The sequence below is a fragment of the Chelonia mydas genome, chromosome 13 (genome assembly GCF_015237465.2).
Source record: "Chelonia mydas isolate rCheMyd1 chromosome 13, rCheMyd1.pri.v2, whole genome shotgun sequence".
Taxonomy (NCBI): Eukaryota; Metazoa; Chordata; order Testudines; family Cheloniidae; genus Chelonia; species Chelonia mydas.
In genome coordinates this window covers 41,358,382-41,377,771 of record NC_051253.2, presented here as the reverse complement: position 1 = coordinate 41,377,771, position 19,390 = coordinate 41,358,382, and the positions used below count along the sequence as shown (strand labels likewise).

The 19,390-nt window shown below is 50.2% G+C and overlaps 2 protein-coding genes and 1 gene segment (V, D, J or C); all 3 read left to right on the top strand.

Annotated features, from left to right (window-relative positions):
• LOC102940154 (immunoglobulin epsilon heavy chain-like) overlaps nucleotides 1-19,390 on the top strand; it is a 1,331,510-nt gene that overhangs the window by 55,632 nt on the left and 1,256,488 nt on the right. The window lies entirely within an intron of this gene.
• LOC119568011 overlaps nucleotides 1-19,390 on the top strand; it is a 937,337-nt gene that overhangs the window by 43,556 nt on the left and 874,391 nt on the right.
• The window catches only part of LOC102948108, an 883,083-nt gene that overhangs the window by 14,810 nt on the left and 848,883 nt on the right, over nucleotides 1-19,390 (top strand). The gene's annotated exons all lie outside the window — the stretch shown is intronic.

Sequence of the window (19,390 nt, the reverse complement as noted above, 5' to 3'; positions counted from 1 at the left end):
TCGGGCAGGAGACCCGGCACCCAGGGGAATGGAACACAAACCTCCCGCCAGTTTTAACCCTTCCGTTCCCGGACTCTGAATGGCCCATTTCCCTACCCCAGAGATGGAGGCCGGAGTGTGGAAATGGGCCATTCAGGGTGCGGGAGGGGCTGGGGGGCAGAGATCTCCCGGCACCGGAATAAACCCCGCTCCGCTGCGCCGGGGGATGTGGCACCGCCGGGACTTTCCAAAGAGACTCGAGCATTTTTTCCATCCATTTGACAGCTGGAAATCACAGCCCCCAATAAAGTGCCCCCATGTCACAGAGTCACCATGGAGATAAAAGGCCTCACTGTAGCTCACAAAAGCTCAAATAAATTGGTTAGTCTCTAAGGTGCCACAAGTACTCCTTTTTTTTTTTTTTTTTTTTTTGCGAATACAGACTAACACAACTGTTACTCTGAAACACAATTCTTATCACACGGAGTCAAGCTGGCCTCTGTGTGGCACCCAAAACTCCCCCCGCCCCCCGCACCCCCGGCTCCTGCTTTGGTCAAGCTGAGAGTGCTGAATAGCCAATTTACAGCCTGCTGACTTGGCTGCTTTTAGCAATAAGCCATAGTGGTTTCAGGCACTTTACTGGTTTGCCAAAGTCTCCCTGTACAAAACCTACCTCATATCCTCCTTTGACAGGGTAACAAGATGAGTGGATGTGGGCGGGAACAAGAACAGTAGATGTGGTATATCTCAACTTTAGTCAGACATTTCATACAGTCTCAGATCGCCTTCTCATAAGCAAACCAGAGAAATGTAGACTGATGAACCTATTATAAGGTAGGTGCACAACGAGTTAGAAAATGTACTCAGAGAGTAGTTATCAATGATTCACAGTCAAGCTGGGAGAGAATACGGAGAAGGGTCCCAGGAGGATCTGTCCTGGGTCCACTTCTATTCAATAGCTCCATAAATGATTTGGATAATGGCAGAGAGAGTACACTTATAAACTTTGCAGATTATACCAATCTGGGAGGGGTTGCAAGCACTTTAGAGACCAGGATTAGAATTCAGAACAAGCTTGACAAATTGGAGACATGGTCTGAAATACATAGGCTGCATCCACACACTCTTCCTGTGTATCTAAACCCGGCAAAGAAAGGCTCTGACAGGGGGAAGTAGCAGTAAATTCCTTCCCAACCCCAAATATCAGTCAGTTGGACCTTGAGCACGTGGGCAAGACCCACCAGCCAGACACCTGGGAAAGAATTCTCTGTAGTCACTCAGAGCCCTCCCCACCTAGTGTCCCATCACTGGCCATTGGGGATATTTGCTACCAGCAGTTGTCGATGTGCCCACCTCATCAGACCATCCCCCTCCACATAAGTTTATCAAGATCAGTCTTGAAACCAGTTCGGTTCCCCCTCCCCCCTTTATAGTTTAATTCTGGCTGAGATTTTCAAAGCCACCTAAAGGCATTTAGATGCCTGGTTTATATTAGGAAGAAAGGCAGTTTTGGAAATCTTAACCCAAGTTGTCTAGAAACATACCCCTATTGTTACCTCCTCTTCCCTCTCTCCTGCCCCTTTGTTTGCTGCCTGGCTTTAAAAGCTTTTTGAACTGCCTCATGCTTCAGGCCTCATGAAAATTAAGTAGGACAACCTCTTTTTTTAAGAGCCAGAGAATTTCTCCTTCTCCAGCACACCCCAAGTAACTTACTTTGTGCTGTATTCCTTCGTCTGTTCCCGTAGGTTTCTGATTCAAAAATAAATATGTGTTTCATTGTTCATTCCCTGCTGGCAGCTTTCTAAGGCAAGAACCTCAGAGGCACCTGGGATAAAAGAGGGAAACAAATGCAGCCAAAAGGAATCGTTGATTCTCCAGAGCACTGAAGAACGTGTTTTGTTGAATCATGGCCTAGATCTTTAATATTTGTCTATTTCCAGGTGTCTCTTCTCTCAAATCCAGTTAATCCAGTCCGGAGCAGAAGTTAAAAAGCCAGGAGACTCTGCAAAAATCACCTGTAAAGTGTCTGGACACATGTACACTAGTCACGGCATGCACTGGGCATGGAGGTCTCCAGGAAAAGGACTGGAAAGGGGATTTTCAATTACAAACGGGGCTGGTGACACCACATACTACACAGGCCCGGTTAAAGGACCATTCACCATCTCCAGAGACAACACCCAGAACCTGCTGGGGTAAACAGGGAGATGGCAAAATTTGCAGATGATACAAAACGACTCAAGATAGTTAAGTCGCAGGCAGACTGTGAAGAGCTACAAGGGCAGTGGTCACCACCCGGTCGATCACGATCTCTTGCAGCACAGCGGGTTGCCGCTAAGCCAGGCTGCCTGCCTGCCCCCTGGCCCCGGGGGTGGGGAGACAGGGTTCTCCCTCTGCATGCTGCTTCTACCTGCGAGCACCACCCCCACAGCTCCCATTGGCCGGGAATAGGGAGCTGTGGCCAATGGGAGCTGCGGGGGTGGTGCTTGCAGAGAGGGGCAGTGCACAGAGCCAAGTGCTGCCTGACCCTCCCCAGGGGCCGGAGGGGTGCGTTGGCCCTTTGCAGGAGTGGCGCCGTGCACAGGTAGGCAGGGAGCCTGCCTTCGTGGCAGCCACACTGTGCCACCGACCGTGAGCCTCTGGAGGTAAATGCTGCCTGGCGGGAGGCTGCACCCCAACCCCCAGCCCTGAGCCCCCTCCTGGAGCCAGCACCCCATGCCCCAGATTTGGGCAAACTATGGCCCGGGGGCCACATCCGGCCCTTCAGACATTTTAATCCTGCCCTTGAGCTCCTGCCGGGGAGCGGGGTCTGGGGCTCGCCCTCTCCACATGTGCCGTGGCTTCACACGGCTCCAGGAAGTTGCAGCATGTTCCCGCTCCAGCTCCTATGCATAGGGGCAGCCAGGGGGTTCCACACACTGCCCCTGCCCCAACTGTCACCTCTGTAGCTCCCATTGGCCGGCAACCAGGGGAGCGTGTAGAAGCCAGAGTGGAGACACGCCACTGCTTCCAGGAGCTGCTTGAGGTAAGCGCCACCTGGAGCTTGCACTCCTGATCCCCCTCCTGCCCCCCAAACCCCTCAGTCACAGCCTCATGCACCCCAGAGCCTGCACCCCCCAGCCGGATCCCTCACCCCTCCACCTGCACCCCAACACCCTGCCCCAGCCCGGAGCCCGCTCCCGCACTCTGAACTCCTCATTTCTGGGCCCACCCCAGAGCCCGGCACCTCCAGCCAGACCCCTCACCCCCTTTGCATCCCAACCCCCAATTATGTGAGCATTCATGGCCCGTCATACAATTTCCATACCCAGATGTGGCCCTCAGGCCAAAAACTTTTCCCAACCCTGCCAGACCCCCTCATACACCCTGAACCCCCTCCTGCACCTCAAACCCCAGCCCCGACCCCCTCCCAGAGCCAGCACCATGTACCCCCTCCTGCACCCCAACCCCCTGCCCCAGCCCGGAGCCAACTCCTGCACCCAAACTCCCTCCCACAGCTTGCACCCCTCACCCCCTCCTGCACCCCAACCCCCTGCCCCAGGCTCAGCCCAGAGACCCCTCCCACACTGTGAACCGTTCAGGCCCAGCCAGGAGCCCGCACCTCCTGTCGAACCCTCCCCGACCCCAGCCTTGTGAAAGTGAGTGAGGGTTGGGGAGAGCAAGTGAAGGGGTGGGGGATGGAGTGAGTGGGGTGGGACTTTGGGGAAGGGGTCAGGTAGATCCTGGGTTGCCCTTAAATTCAAAAAGTGATCTTGGGCGTGAAAGGTTGGAGACCCCTGTTCAAAAGGATCTCTCATAACTAGGTGACTGGGCAACAAAATGGCAGATGAAATTCAGTGTTGATAAATGCGAAGTAATGCACACTGGAAAGCATAATCCCAACTATGCATATTAAATGATGGGGCTAAATTAGCTGTTGCCATTCAAGAAAGAGATCTTGGAGTCACTGTGGAAAGTTCTCTGAAAACCTCCACTCAATGTGCAGTGGCAGGCAAAAAAGCGAACAGAATGTTGGGAATCATTAAGAAAGGGAGAGATAATAAGAGCGAAAATATCATATTGCCTCTATATAAATCCATGGTACTCCTACTTCTTGAATACTGCGTGTGGATGTGGTCACCTCATCTCAAAAAGATATATCAAATTGGAAAAGGTTCAGAAAAGGGCAACAAAAATCATTAGGGGTATGGAATGGCTGCCATATAAGGAGAGATTAATAAGACAGGGACTTTTCATCTTGGATTAGAGTCAGCTAAGGAGGGATATGATTGAGGTCTATAAAATTATGACTGATGTGGAGAAAGGAAATAAGGAAGTGTTATTTACTCCTTCTCAGAACACAAGAACAAGGGGTCACCAAATGAAATTAATAGGCAGCAGGTTTAAAACAAACCAAAGGAAGTTTTTTTTTTTCCCCACACAATGCAAAGTCAACCTGTGGAACTCCTTGCCAGAGGATGTTGTGAAGGCCAAGATTATAACAGGGTTTAAAAAAAGAACTAGATCAATTCTATTAGCCAGGATGGCAGGTAGGGCAGGGATGGTGTCCCTAACCTCTGTTTGCCAGAAGCTGGGAATGGGTGATGGGATGGATCACTTGACGATTCCCTGTTCTGTTCATTCCCTCTGGGGCACCTGGCATTGGCCGCTGTTGGTAGACAGGTTACTGGGCTATGTGGACCTTTGGTCTGACTCAGTCTGGCCACTCTTATGTTCTTAAGGAATTTTGTCTCTAAGAATTGTAGAGAACACTGCAGAAATTATTCTGTGAGTGGAATTCTTAATCTTCTCCTTTACTCACATAACCCTTTCCCACTACACCCACCTCCGGGAGGCTGAGTTTGCTGAGGGCTGAGGTCCAAGATCTGTGTCTTCGAAAGAGAAGGAGATGCAAATTCAGTGCCTCAGCGAAGTATAAAAATCGTGTGATATCCAGGTCCCTGCAGGGTGAGCAGAGAGGACGGACAAGTCCGGGCGTCGGTGCAGATCCCACCATAAACCCTCCAGAGTCAGCAACATAAGACTGTGGCTGAACCTCGCTTTCTTACTAGCAGCCCTTCCAGGTAATTTTATCCCCTTCCCCGCTACATGGACTGGAGACACCGGGGGATGCTGCACATCCCGAACCTGACCCAAAGGGCATTGAAGTCACTGGGGACCTTTCTGCTGCTTCCAATGGGCTCTGAGCCAGGCCCTGTGTGAATGTGATTCTCATTCTTTCCAGGTGCCCGGTCACAGGTCCAGCTGGTGGAGTCCGGAGGCGGGATTCAAACCTCTGGGGGATCTCTCCGCCTCTCCTGCAAAGCCTCCGGATTCACCTTCAGCAGCTACTGGATGGACTGGGTCCGTCAGGCTCCCGGGAAAGGACTGGAGTGGGTCACAGAGATACTCAGACCTGCTTATAGTTCAGCAGCATATTCCAGTGATGCGGTGAAAGGGCGATTCCCCATCTCCAGAGACGAGCCCAGCAGCACGGTGTATCTGCAAATGAACAGCCTGGGAGCGGAAGACACCGCCCGGTATCACTGTGCGGTGACACCAAACCGGTTTGTGATCATACAAAAACCCAGGCTGCGGAATCGCCCTTCTCCCGGCGGCCGCGCGGGGGCAGCAGCGACACCCCCAGCTTCGGGCTCGGGCAGGAGAAGCAGAGGCCCGTGGGTGGGGGGCCGAGGGGCACTAGGGCCACAGAAGGTAGCTCCCACTGAGTGAGATTTGTCCCAGGACTTCCCAAAGTCTTGTGCGACATTCCCATCCTGCATTAGCTGTCAGCCAGTTGTCACTGTCAGGTCTCCCATGGCTACAAAACGCTGAACCTGCTTCCCCTTGTAGTTGGAGAGTTTCTCAGATTCTAGTCCTGCTACCACATACGCTTGTCCCCCACAGTCTAACCCAAAGGCAAAGAGGAATAAGGGAAGCTTTTCCCTGACCCAAGAACACGCCCTATCAGGCCAGGGAAGGATGTGTTGGGATTTGAGATCATTTTACTTCTCCCTTAGGTAAAAGCACAAACATGATCCCCCAGCCCAGACGCTTCACAACACAGAATAAGGGTCCCTCTGAGTCCTCTTCTTTAAGACTGAGGGTAAAGCAAAGGGCAGGAGCTTGTTTCTTATAAGGAAGGGGATATTCAGATAGGTCGAGAAGTTTCCTGTTCATATCTGTCCCTCACTCTGCCCAGGGGGCAGCTGGAGACGCAGTCCACAGCCCCCTGGGTCTGTGCAGTGACCCGCCAATCCCCTGAGAACCTTCCCCTCCAGCAGCGGGGAAAATGAGACTTTGGCTCCATTTGGTTTTCATTCTAGAAGCTTTGGAAGGTATTCGCCCCTCTTAAATGCATTGCGGAGAAAGGGGAGATATTGTATTCTTGTTCTCACTACCATTTCTAAATGTGTCCTTATTCCCAGGTGTCCGGTCCCACATCCAACTGGTGGAGCCCGGAGGGGATGTGAAAAAGCCCAGAGACACTCTCCGCCTCTCCTGCAAAGCCTCCGGGTTCACCTTCACCGATTACCACATGAATTGGGTCCGTCAGGCTCCTGGAAAGGGCCTGGAGTGGGTCACGCACATTCAAGTCACCTCCACGTACTACGCTGATTCCCTCAAAGGGCGATTCACCATCTCCAGGGACAATCCGAAGAACATGGTTTATTTTCAAATGAGGAACTTGAAGACCGAGGACACAGCCCTGTATTACTGTGCAAAGCCCACAGTGAACCGAAACCTATACCTGACAATACACAAACACCAGCTGCGGATTCACCCTTATCCCATGGGCCGCAGATCATAAACAATACCCCACTGGGCGCAGGAATAGGAAGGGTCACCAGGCCAGCAGTAAAGTCTGGTTTTATCTATATAATTCCCAGACAATATTCCATCTTGTTGCCCATCGCCCCATAGTGGGTGTGATCTCTGATCAAGTATCAGACAATGTATCAGAGACCCTCAGAGCCTTTGCTAGATTCTCTGGCCACCCACCCGAACCCAGCGCTCCACATACCTCCCCAGGCCCCACACACTCCCTGCCTCCTGGCTTAAACCCCTTCGGGTCAATCCAGTGTATACAAAGCTGACAGCTCCCACTTCCTGGTTAAATACTGACAGTAGCACCTCAGACAAAAGACCTGACCCACTGGGGACTCCCTTCCCGCCCCACCACCATGCTCTTTGCATTATGACACTTCATTTGACCGACTGGACTCTCACGTCGTTTTTTGGAACATACAGTTGAACCACACTTTAGAGGACAGAGTCTTCCCTGCTCTAACTCAAGGGACTGGCCCGGGAAGTAGATTTGACGGAAATGAAACCGACATACAACTCCTCTAACACCAAAGGAATGTAAGAGCAAAGTGGGTGCAAATCATTCCTCCCTCCTCTTTGCACAGCTGGGAATGGCCTCATAAGGTTCACATCAAGGCAGAGTCGGGCCCCAGACCTTTTTAATTTAATTATTCACTATTCATATCACTTTTCACCAATTTCTTTCCTCTCAATGGTGTCTTCTGGTAGATTCTCCTGACCCTATCTGATCCAGCAGTGAAAAAGTCAGACATGCGCTGTAGATGGATGTAAGGTGAACCTCTACGTCATGCCTTGGATACAAAAGGCTTCCGGGAAGAAGTGGGAGTGGACGCTTTACTATCATACTTCCAGATCACAATCTTCCCTATGGACCTTAACAGCCTCCATGCAGGAGAAGGAAACTCCTTTCAAACGTAAAGTGATGGCTTCAAACGTTAAAGCAGTTTTCAATAAACCACAATGCACTATTCACACTTCTGTCTCCAACGCTACTAAACATTATGTGATTCTATTTATTCTGCCCCACCTCCATTAACATTATCATGTAACACCTGTCCGCCCATGCGTTAAGGCTCCAGTTTGAGTTATAGACTTTAGGGTTAGGACAAGACTTCAGGCCTCCGGGTAGGATTAAAATGTAGGGTTAAGATTAGCTCTAGGTTTAGGGTTAGAGTTAAGGTTTATGGTTACAAATAGGGTTAGGATTTAGAGGCAGAGAATAAATTTGAGGTTCAGGTTACAATTAAAAGTTAATCTGACATGTCATGTTTAATATTAGGGCCAAATTTTTAATTAGCGTATACATTTAAGGTTAGGGTTAGGGTAAATGTTAAAAATTAAGATTATTTGCTACCCTTAGAAATAGAGATAGAGTACAAATTTAGGTTTGTGTTCAGGTAAGTGTTAAATTTTGGGTATGGTTTTATCTTTATAGTTAGGTTTTAGGTTGGGCTTTAGTGTTAGTTTGAAGGTAGGGACGGAGGGTGAGGCCTAGTATTAAAAGTTAGGGTTAGAATTTACATTTAGGGTTAGAATTGCCTTCAGGGAAGAAGTCAGGATTTAGGGATAGAACTAAGGTATTCCTTTAGCTTTCAGGTTGAGATCAATAAAAAGGTTAAGGTGACGGTTTATCATTTCGGTTAAATGTGGGAATTAGGGAGAGGACAAAGAAGATGCGAACTGGACTCCTTACAATCACATAGGAAGCTCTAATCCAGTCGAGTGAGCACTCCGACTGGGAGAGGGGGGTACCCCAGAGATAAATTGCCGGCCCTTCTCTCAGCCACACAAAAGAAACTGAGTTCGCTCTAGGAAATAATTGGAGTCTCTTATAAGAAGGGAGATATGCAAACTGGGGGGAGAGTTTCCTGTTTAAATCTGTCTCTCTCACTTCCACAGCTGTGAGACAATCTGCAGCCCCCTGTCTCTGGGCAGTCACCAGACAACCCCCCTGAAAACTCTCCTCTCCAAACACAGGGACAATGAGTCTTTGGTTATATCTCGTTCTCACTGAAGCAGCCTTTGACGGTATCCCCCCCCACCCCCTTTTAATGTATTGGAGAGGTAGGGGATTGTTATTCTGTTGTCCTAGATACTTACATTCCCCTTAATTCGCAGGTGCAGCTGGTGGAGTCCGGAGGGGATGTGAAAAAGCCTGGAGACTCTCTCCGCCTCTCCTGCAAAGCCTCCGGGTTCACCTTCAGCGATTACTGACGACCCCAACAACCTGCTGTATCTGCCTGAAGCCCGAGGACATGGCCCGGTATCACTGTGCAAGAGACAGACACTGGAGGGAAGCCGGTCAGAGATCAGACAATAACCTGCCCTTTCGCTTTCAGAATCAGTTCGCTTTTGGTGGGGATCAGCCACCAAAATCTGCTGAGGAGAAAAGAGAGAAATCCGGGGAATCTACCAGTCCCTTCCTGTCACCTCCAGTTTCCTATTCCCGGGAATTTACTCCACTTAGATGTTTCCACAGGGACAGGAGCATGTGTATTGGGGGGCTTTCCCAAATCGTCCTCCTGCCATTTACTCACCGGGAGGGGTCCCCTTCTTTACCCACCCTATCCCACCCCACCATACCCAGCACCTCCACATTCCCCGGAGGGACTGATGCAAAATAAATTACATACAACAAACAAATCTTTGGGAGAGAGAAAGTCTGTTTGTTCTGAGATTGCACCGTGCTTTGACTAGTAGGGATGCGAAACGGGGCTCCCAGGCCCAACCAGAATAGACATAATAAATTATTAATAATAATTATGAATTATGATTATTGCTATTATTCAGTATAACATTATAGGACAATAATAGTGATTCAGGACTCTCGGTGTTATCGCAGGCTTTTCTAGGGCCCCAATAACGGTAATACATTAGCCCCTCACAGTCTGTAATGTAGTCGCTTTCACAACGCCTCCGTGAGGCAGGGAAATGCTGCTGTCCCCGGTTAGAGATGACGAGCTCTCGAGAACGATGGTATAAATTTTTTGCTCGTAAACTTTGCGAATGCGCCAAAGATGGCGATGAAGAGGAGGATGAAGATGATGAAGGTGATAACAACGATTACCAGGGAACTAGAGACGCTGGGCTGTCATTGGCAGGATTGCAGCTTCCTTTCTTTTTTGTTATGCTATAATTCCTCACTCCCTCCTTCCTCTCTTTCTGCTTTGACAGACCCTTTCCGGAGCCATTCAGGACCGGGTTCCCATTGTGCTGGAATCCACAGAAACACATGGGACCTGATCCGACGTAAATGTAAGCCGTTTCAAAATCCCCTTTGATTTCAGTGGGATTTGGGTCAGAGCGCTACACACATTTACCCGCTTCTCCTGGAATCGGAGGGCAAGAAATGAGATCACCCAGGGAAGGAGTTTGTGTGTCTAATAAGGAGCGAGATATGCAAATCAGGGGGACAGTTTCCTGTTTAAATCTGTCCCTCTGTCTCCCCAGGCTGCACCCGGAGACACAATCCGCAGCCCCCTGGGTCTGTGCAGTGACCAGCCAGTCCCCTGAGAACTTTCCCCTCCAGCACCCGGGAAAATGGCGCTGTGGCTCCAGTTAATGTTCATTATAGCGGCTTTGGAAGGTATTTTCTCCTCTCAGACCCATTGGCGTGGCCGGAGAACAGTCTATTGCTCTTAATATTGATGAGATGTATAATATCTTTTTATTCCCAGGTGTCCGGTCGCAGGTCCAGCTGGTGGAGTCCGGAGGGGGTGTGAAGAAGCCTGGAGACTCTCTCCGCCTCTCCTGCAAAGCCTCCGGCTTCACCTTCGGTGACTACTGGATGAGCTGGATCCGGCAGGCTCCTGGCAAGGGCCTGGAGTGGGTCGCAACTATAAGCTACTGGGCCGGCAGTACTGTACGTTACGCCAGCTCGGTCCAAGGCCGATTCACCATCTCCAGGGACAATCCCAGCAACCTGCTGTATCTGCAGATGACCGGCCTGAAGCCCGAGGACACCGCCCGGTACTACTGTGCGAGAGACACAGTGAGGGGAAGTCGGTCTGAGCTGAGACAAAAACCTCCCGTTGCTGGTCAGAGCCTGACACTCCGGGCACTGGAAACTCAAAAGAGAAAGCAATGTGTTTATTGCAAGGTGCCCTGCTCTAGCCAAATCTAGCATCACACAACGTACAGATCCAAGATGCGGTCCCCGAGGACTGAAAGGGGCTGTACCTGAATCTTTCCCCCTTAATTTTAATACATTTACAAATAAATTTTATGTGCAAATAAAGACTCCCATTCTACATCCCCTTAAAATCGGGGGGAAGGGGGGGATAAAACGCGATAAACAAAACCAAAAACCCTGTCATTCAGAACAAGACAGGAGGCTACCCCCAATGTTGCTATCGACCATTGTGTATTTCTGTACTATTTGCTTGCAGGTATTAAACAACGTATGTAACTGATCGACTCCCTGACCTGCCCTGCACACTGTCTCACGTCTATGGGCCTCATCAAATACCACCCATCCATCCGGTCTGAGAATCTAGGGCCATGTCACGTAATTGATCTGTCATCCATCCAACTTCCTCTCTCAGTACAATCCAATTAACTTACCTGTACTTAAACAGGAACCGCCCTGTTAAACAGGACAGGGAGTTGCAGGTATATTTCACCCAGAGATGTTAGGAGTTGAATGGGGCTATCAGCAGATGCCCTTGGTGGATGGGCTCACTCTATACAGGTTACAAATGGGAATCTCCTCGGCAGACCCTCTCAGAGGTTCAGAGAGGCCTGGGCCACTTCCAGCTTTTGAGGCCACTAGCCATAATTTAAAAAAAAAAGACAAAACATGGTCTAATCTTGTGCCATCAGAACCGATATATTTTATTAATATTTATGAATTTTTTGTCTTTAATATGACAACATCTATATCAGTTAACAAAAAAAGTATGTCTTTTACCAAATCACATCTCTTATTTTCTTAAATTTGCAGCTCTAAGCTGAGAGAGTGTGTCACATTTCGGTTGGATAGTGATGCACATAAAAACAAGTTGTGAAACGTATCAAATGCCAAAAAATTAACAAGTGTCTAAATTAGAGGCTCCCTTTGAGCTTGAGGCCCAGGCTAAATGGTCCTCCTGGACCGTCCTCTGTTTGGCCCTGCTTCTAGGTACTACCTGTTGACTACATTTTACCAGATGATCTTGCTGGAGAAATTCCACAGATCAGACTTGCCCAAGGAAAGGACTAAATTCAGGCTTTGCTCTCAGAAATGTGTGACCTGAATTATATATCCAAGGTAATGTTGTGTTTTCATAACAAATGTTATAAAAGACCTGAGTGGATCTATCTATCTATCTATCTATCTATCTATCCACACCCATCACTCTCTTGGTGACGGACACTTGCCCGGTGTCAGGGGAAGGTGTCTGCCACCTTCAGGGAGAGAAATGTATTAAAGGGCTATCATAAATATAAAGGGAAGTGTAAACCCCTTTAAAATCCCTCCTGGCCAGAGGAAAAATCCTTTCACCTGTAAAGGGTTAAGAAGCTAGGATAACCTCGCTGGCACTTGACCAAAATGACCAATGAGGAGACAAGATACTTTCAAAAGCTGGGAGGAAGGAGAAAAACAAAGGGTCTGTGTCTGTGTGATGCTTTTGCCGGGGACAGAACAGGAATGGAGTCTTAGAACTTAGTAAGTAATCTAGCTAGATATGCGTTAGATTCTGATTTCTTTAAATGGCTGAGAAATTAAGCTGCGCTGAATAGAATGGATATTCCTGTCTGTGTGTCTTTTTGTAACTTAAGGATTTGCCTAGAGGGATTCTCTATGTTTTGAATCTAATTACCCTGTAAGGTACCTACCATCCTGATTTTACAGAGGTGATTCTTTTTGACTTTTTACTTCTATTAAAATCCTTCTTTTCAGAAACTGAAGGCTTTTTTATTGTTCTTAAGATCCAAGGGTTTGGGTCTGTGGTCACCTATGCAAATTGGTGAGGATTTTTACCAAACATTCCCCAGGAAGTGGGGTGCAAGGGTTGGGAGGATTTTGGGGGGAAAGACGTTTCCAAACAACGCTTTCCTAATAAATAAACCCAGATAAACTTTTGGTGGTGGCAGCGGAAGTCCAAGGGGAAAGGGTAAAATAGTTTGTACCTTGGAGAAGTTTTAACCTAAGCTGGTAAAAGTAAGTTTAGGAGGTTTTCATGCAGGTCCCCACATCTGTACCCTAGAGTTCAGAGTGGGGAAGGAACCTTGAGAGGGGCTGATCCAATGCCCATTGCAATCGAGTCTGAAAACTTTCTCTGACTTTTCTGAGCCTTGGATAGAAGGGCAATCGATCTGGGGTCAGAGCCGCACTGGTGTGGATTCTGGAAGCTCCATGGGCTGCTACCACGATTGACTGAAGCTGGTGTTCCCGCCCATTTATTGAAGCGGATTAAAACATTGGTAACACAAGGGATCTAGCGATACAATGCGATCGGGTCCAGGCGGCCACCCAATTGAAATGGGAAGCCTGATTTAAGAGGGTATCCTATCGATACATGTGCCGATTTATTCAGTACCCAACAACAATCCCTCAGCAAAAAGGAATAAGTGAGAACCATTTCCAGTTATCGATTAGCAACGATCAGTTACTGATTATTAGTAACAAATCAATAACCAAGACTGGAATTTTGAAAAACCCACGAGGCCCCCTGTTAATAATCAGGGAACGGGAATTTAAGCATGAGGCTCCCTGGGAAAGACATCGTTTCGTCAAATGTCACTGAAATCCAGAAAGCAGGCAAGACATTTGTGTCTCTTATAAGGAGGGGAATATGCAAATGGGGATGACAACTTCCTGCTGAAATCTCTCTCTCTCTCTCTCTCTTTCGGCCTAGGAGGCACCCAGAGAGACAATCTGCAGCCTCCTCTGTCTGTGCAGTTACCAGCCAGTGTTTCATGTTCCTGGTTCGCTCATTCTTCCCTCCTCCGGTCTTCCTACACAGGGGCCTGGTGACAGGTTGTTCTGACCCAGTCCGGCCCGGAAATGAAGAAGCCCGGAGAATCCACTCGGCGGAAGTGCGCCGTAAGCAGGTTCCCTGTTACCAGCTATTACCTGGCGTGGGTCAGACAGGAGCTGGGAAAGGGGCCGGAGTGGCTGGTCAGCTATCACACATCTGCAGCTACAAACTACTACTCTGACAGCATCCAGGGCCGATTCACAGCCCCCAGGACAACTCCAATTTCTACCTGCAAATGAACAGCCTGAAACCCCAGGACACCGCCGTGTATTACTGCACCAGAGACACACCTCGAGGGGGAAACATCTGAGCTCAGATAAAAACCTCCCCCTGCAGAGACCGGGGAAGGGATTTCCTGGGGGTGGCGCTCTCGCTCCGCAGCAATGAGAACAGACCCGAAGTCTCTCCCCTTATCGACACCGCACACAGTGAGTCCTCTGACTCCATCTCCTGCGGGGCGCGCAGGGAGCAGATGCCCAGCGTGTGTTGCACGGGGCAGGGAGGAGCAGATGCATCCGCCCTCGCGCTGTGGATGCCCCCAGTGACTCACCGGGGCTGTCTGATCAGACACGCTACACTTTAAGGCTCCCTCCTAACCCTAATCCTAAACTGAGCCCTTGGCGAAGAGCAGTGGGAACGCTGAGTCCTGAGTGCGGATGATGGGCTGGAAGGGTCTGGCCAATAAACTAGAAGTGACCTTCCCTGGCTGCTCATTGATCACCCTCTACGTGTGAAATTTACCGCTTTGTAAAGGGGCATCACAAGGGCCTATCCAGCTGCTGAGCACCAAGGGTGAATTTTATCCTGCCCCTGCAGCACTGAAGGGTCAGACGAAGGAATTCGACCCAAAAAACTTTTTCAAAAATACAGCCCCAAGCCAGAAATTCTCCAGAACCATCTTTGCACAGTTTGTCTCTATCCTAATTTTCCAGATTCTCAGGAGTGGTCCAGTAATGTAACTGGCTCCTGGTGTATAACATTGACACCAACATCCAAAATGGGGGTGGGGGAGACAGAGAGAGCGAGCAGCAGCTGCCCACACAGCGTTCTCTCTGATCGCTTCCTTACTCGCTTCATCCCAATTCCAGGGCGAGTTACAAGCACTGGTGAATTTAAACTCCATCTCACCCAAAGTTACACCGTGGATCAGAACTCCCAAGCTTGGGAATCAAGCCCAGGAGCTCTGACGCCCGGCCGCCCGCTCTCTCCGTTTTTCTATCAAACCGCCAAGAAGGGAAGGGAAAGGCCCCAGGAATATTCCTTCCTCAACTCTTGCTATTACGACTGGGCTCACTGGGGGTGGCGCTCGGGCTCCACAGCCATGAGAACAATCACAAAAGTGTTTCCCCACATCGACCCCCCACAGGGTGGCGGGGGGAGAGAGAGGCTCTGCTGGCCCCATCTGGGGGCGCAGGGAGCCCACGTGCCCATGGTGCGGTTTAGCGGAGCAGGAAGAAGTAGCTCTGGGAATATCCCCCAGTGGCTCTCCGGGGCTCTCCCATCAGATGGGCTCCAGTGTGGGGCTCCATCTTCCCCCCACTGAGGTCAATGGAGAAGCTGAGGCCTGAGTGACCATCAGCGCGATGCCGAACCTGGGTGAGGATTATTGACTGGGCGGGCGGGGTCAATCATCTTCCCCACCAGCCCATTGATAATTCTCTGTGGGTGAAATCCACCGCTCCGTAGAGGGGCCGGTAGCAGAGCCCGGGCCCCGCCTTCACTTCACAGCGCGATGGACTCACTGGCTGAGCCTCGCGGTGCCCTTCTGCCCGGGGCTGAGCTCGACCCTGTCCCTGCAGCCCCGACCCTTCTCCTCAGACCCCGGCGTTTCCCTCCGAAACCCTTCCCAGCATCGCAGCACCAAGCAGAATATCAGGATGTTTCTTTCCCAGATTTCTTTCCACGCTCATTTCCCAGGTTCCCCGGCACGAGGAATGGATGAGTAACCTGACTAGCTCCGGGTTTATCACATTGGAACAGGAACATCTAAGGGTGGGGGGGGGGGGAGGGGGGAGGAGTACGGACACACAGACAGATAGACAGACAGACAGATAACCCCCTCCATAGACTTCATAGAGGCAACTCTCAGGCGGGCAGAAGACAGAGCAGAAGGGAACACTCCGTGTGACAGCGGGACCCTGGAGTCCACCTGCCAGGAGACTGAACAGCGCGATGCTGCGTCACACGCCACCTGTGTCCCCCCGTTATATTGTCCCCACCCCCTGGCCCATGCAAATGAGCTCCCCGGGGCCCGGTTCATAGCCCAGCCGCAGGCCGCTCACCCTGCACAGAGCCAGCGCCGGGCTTCAGCTTCTCATCCCGCCTGGGGAACGAGCCGCCAGCCGCAGACATGACCCCCAGCCTGGCCACCGCCTTCCTCCTGCTGCTCCCAGCGGGTAAGGGCGGGATCTGCGTTGCCGCTGGGCGCCCCGTACCATATCTTCCCTAATAACTGCGCCTCCAGTAATCACTGCAATATTTCCCCTTTATTTCCCCCTCTGCAGGTGTCTATTCCCAGATCAGCCTGGTGGAGTCTGGAGGGGGAGTCAAGAAGCCCGGGGAGACCCTCAGACTGACCTGCACCGTGTCCGGATTCTCTCTCACTAGCAACGCGGTGCACTGGGTTCGCCAGCCAGCGGGGAAGGGGCTGCAATGGATGGGAGGTATCTGGGGTGGTGGAAGCACTTATTATAACGATGCTCTCAAAAGTCGCCTCACCATCACCAGAGACACCTCCAAAAGCCAAGTGGTCCTGCAGCTGACCGGCCTGCAGCCCGCAGACACCTCGGTGTATCACTGTGCTAGAGACACACAGTGACGGGAAACCGATCGGAGCCCGCACTAAAACTGACCGTGGGGAGAGCCAGCCTGCCTGTGAGAGCCGCCGGGAGCGGCAGCTGCCAGCACCGCGCTCTCTCTGCTTCGTTAGTCTTCTGCTTCGTGCAGATTTCACAGCAATTTACAAGCCCTTGTGAATTAAACTCCATAGGACCCAAAGTCACACAATGAATCAGAAATACCAAGATTGAGAATGGAACCCAGGAGTCCTGACTCCCAGAAAGACCCCAGGAATATTCATACCTAGAGTCATGCTGTAGCAACCAGATTGTTCTTCCCTCCCATGGCTGGGGAAATAAACAAGGAGTCTTTTTACCGGGGCCTGTTGTAGACCCTAGAGCCCGACTGTCATGAGCTATGGAACAGAGCCGAGGCCTTCTGTTTCCTGGAGGACAAAGTCGGAGTCAATGGCTCAAGGACACATTGATTGAGAGCAAACAGCCAACACCTCACTCTGGCCCTCGGCCTGCATGGTGCTGAGCCGGCTAAAGCTCTTCCCCTTCCGCCCATTGATAAATCTCTGTGGGTGAAATTCATCCCAGTGCTGAGAGCCCAGCACAAAGGCCTGAGCCCCTAGTGAGCCCCACCTCAGCATGACGTGTCCTTTTAATCTTTCACAGGCCTTGTCCTACCATCTTTACAGGACCCAACTTCTCTGTTTTTACCGCATTTCCCTAAGGTGTTGCCTTCTCTGCCTCTGTGCCCCAGATTCAGCCTCATAGAACCAATTCATGACAAAATAAAAGTCTACAGAGATCGACTTCACTTAGACATGCACTCGGCTGCCTCAGTTATACCATCACCTCTAAACACAAGGCAGAGTTCATAACCCACAGGAATCTCTCAGTGCAACGCAGACGCTTAGAAATGAACAATCCGGATTCTCCCCTGCTCTGCCCCATGTGGTCCATTTTTATCCTCTGCAAAGCAGATGGGCTGTGGGCCTGTTCTGATGCACAGCGCCTCCTACACTTTAAGAACAGGAGCAGTTTCATCCCCCATGACTAGAGTCAACTTCATCTAATACACAGAACAGGGGGAGAAACCCAGTTTGTCAGGTGACTGGAGCCACAACTCAACAAACCTGTGATGAAGACTCCACAGGAACAGGTCACAAACATGTCACAGGCTGAACTTTATTCATCTCCACCGAGCCTCGGTGCACAGAATGTCAAGGTCACTTTACAAGCAGTTCCCTGGCTTAGAACAAGGGGCCGCAGGGACTCAACTGCCAGATCCGGCTGAGACACCCCTGTGACAGTGCCCCCCATAAGGCTTTATGGAAATATGCTTATGAATGTAAATATGACATAACTGGAGTACAGTCTATGCTACATATGCCATGTAACATATCAGTGTAAAGGTTATGATCTACTGAATCTATTCATCCTTTTTGTATGCATGTGTCATTTTTGTGTTCAAAGTTATGAATATTGGCTGTGTATTTGTTTAATTTTAAGTAGCCTCAGCGAAGCAGTTGGTCAGCTTCCTGAGAAAAGACCATTCTCAGTAATTGCCCAATCAAGAAACACTTAAGCCAACAACGAACTTGGAGACACCAATCCGCATCTGAGCTTTCCTGGGATTGTGGCTTGGCCTGTAAAGTTCTGAGTCATGCATGGACATGTGACTTACCCATGTGACTCCAATACTCCATTTTGTAGCTGTAATTCTGCACAGGTGGAGGGAGGGGTTTAGACCCCAAAGGAGAAACTATATAAAGCCTTGGGACACCCCCTCCATTTTGTCTTCAGCTGGCTCAAGAGCCTCTCCACCCCAAAGGATACCTGAAAGAAACTGGGACATGGAACAATAACTACAGGGGGTGTGAGCGATTGCTGGACCCAGACTAGAAGGAGGCTAGTCTGTAGAAGAGGCTTATTGGAACAGCTCTGAGGGTGAGATTTTATCTGTATTCAGCTTCTTACTGCATTCAGCATAGGTTTGCGTGTTTTATTTTATTTTGCTTGGTAATTCACTTTGTTCTGTCTGCTGTTACTTGGAACCACTTAAATCCTACTTTTTGTATTTAATAAAATCACTTTTTACTTATTAATTAACCCAGTGTACGTATTAATACTGGGGGGCAAACAGCTGTGCATATCTCTCTATCAGTGTTATAGAGGGCGAACAATTTGTGAGTGTACCCTGTATAAGCTTTATACAGGGCAAACAGATTTATTTGGGGTTTGGACCCCATTGGGAGCTGGGCATCTGAGTGTTAGAGACAGGAATACTTCTTAAGCTGCTTTCAGTTAAGCCTGCAGCTGTTAGGGAATGTGGTTCAGACCTGGGTCTGGGTTTGCAGCCGGCTAGCATGTCTGGCTCAAACCAGGCAGGGCACTGAAGTCCCAAGCCGCCAGGGAAACCAGACTTAGAAGTAGTCTCAGCGCATCAGTTGGCAGTTCCCAAGGGGTCTTCTGTGATCCAAACCATCACACCCCAACGCTTCCCAACCAACTCCCCTCCTTGTCCTGATGCTCTGGGGTCTCTAGCCCAGATAGACACCGGGCTCTCTTCTGCATGTGTGTGTGGGGCAGTGGTTGGTCCCCCGTTAGTAGTTCCAGGATCTGTTTGTTGTCACCGCTTCCCTCTTCTCACCCCTCCCATAGGGGTCTGGTCGCACAGTGTTCGGACCCAGGTGGGTTCCGAAGCGAAGCAGCCAGGAGAATCCAGTGCGCTGAAGTGCGGTGGGGCTGGGTTTCATCCCAAGGGCTGGTGGTTCCCACAGGAACTCGGAAAGGGGGTTGGGGGTGACTGCTGTGTTACCACAAAGCATCAGTGTCAACCTGCTCCTCTCCCAC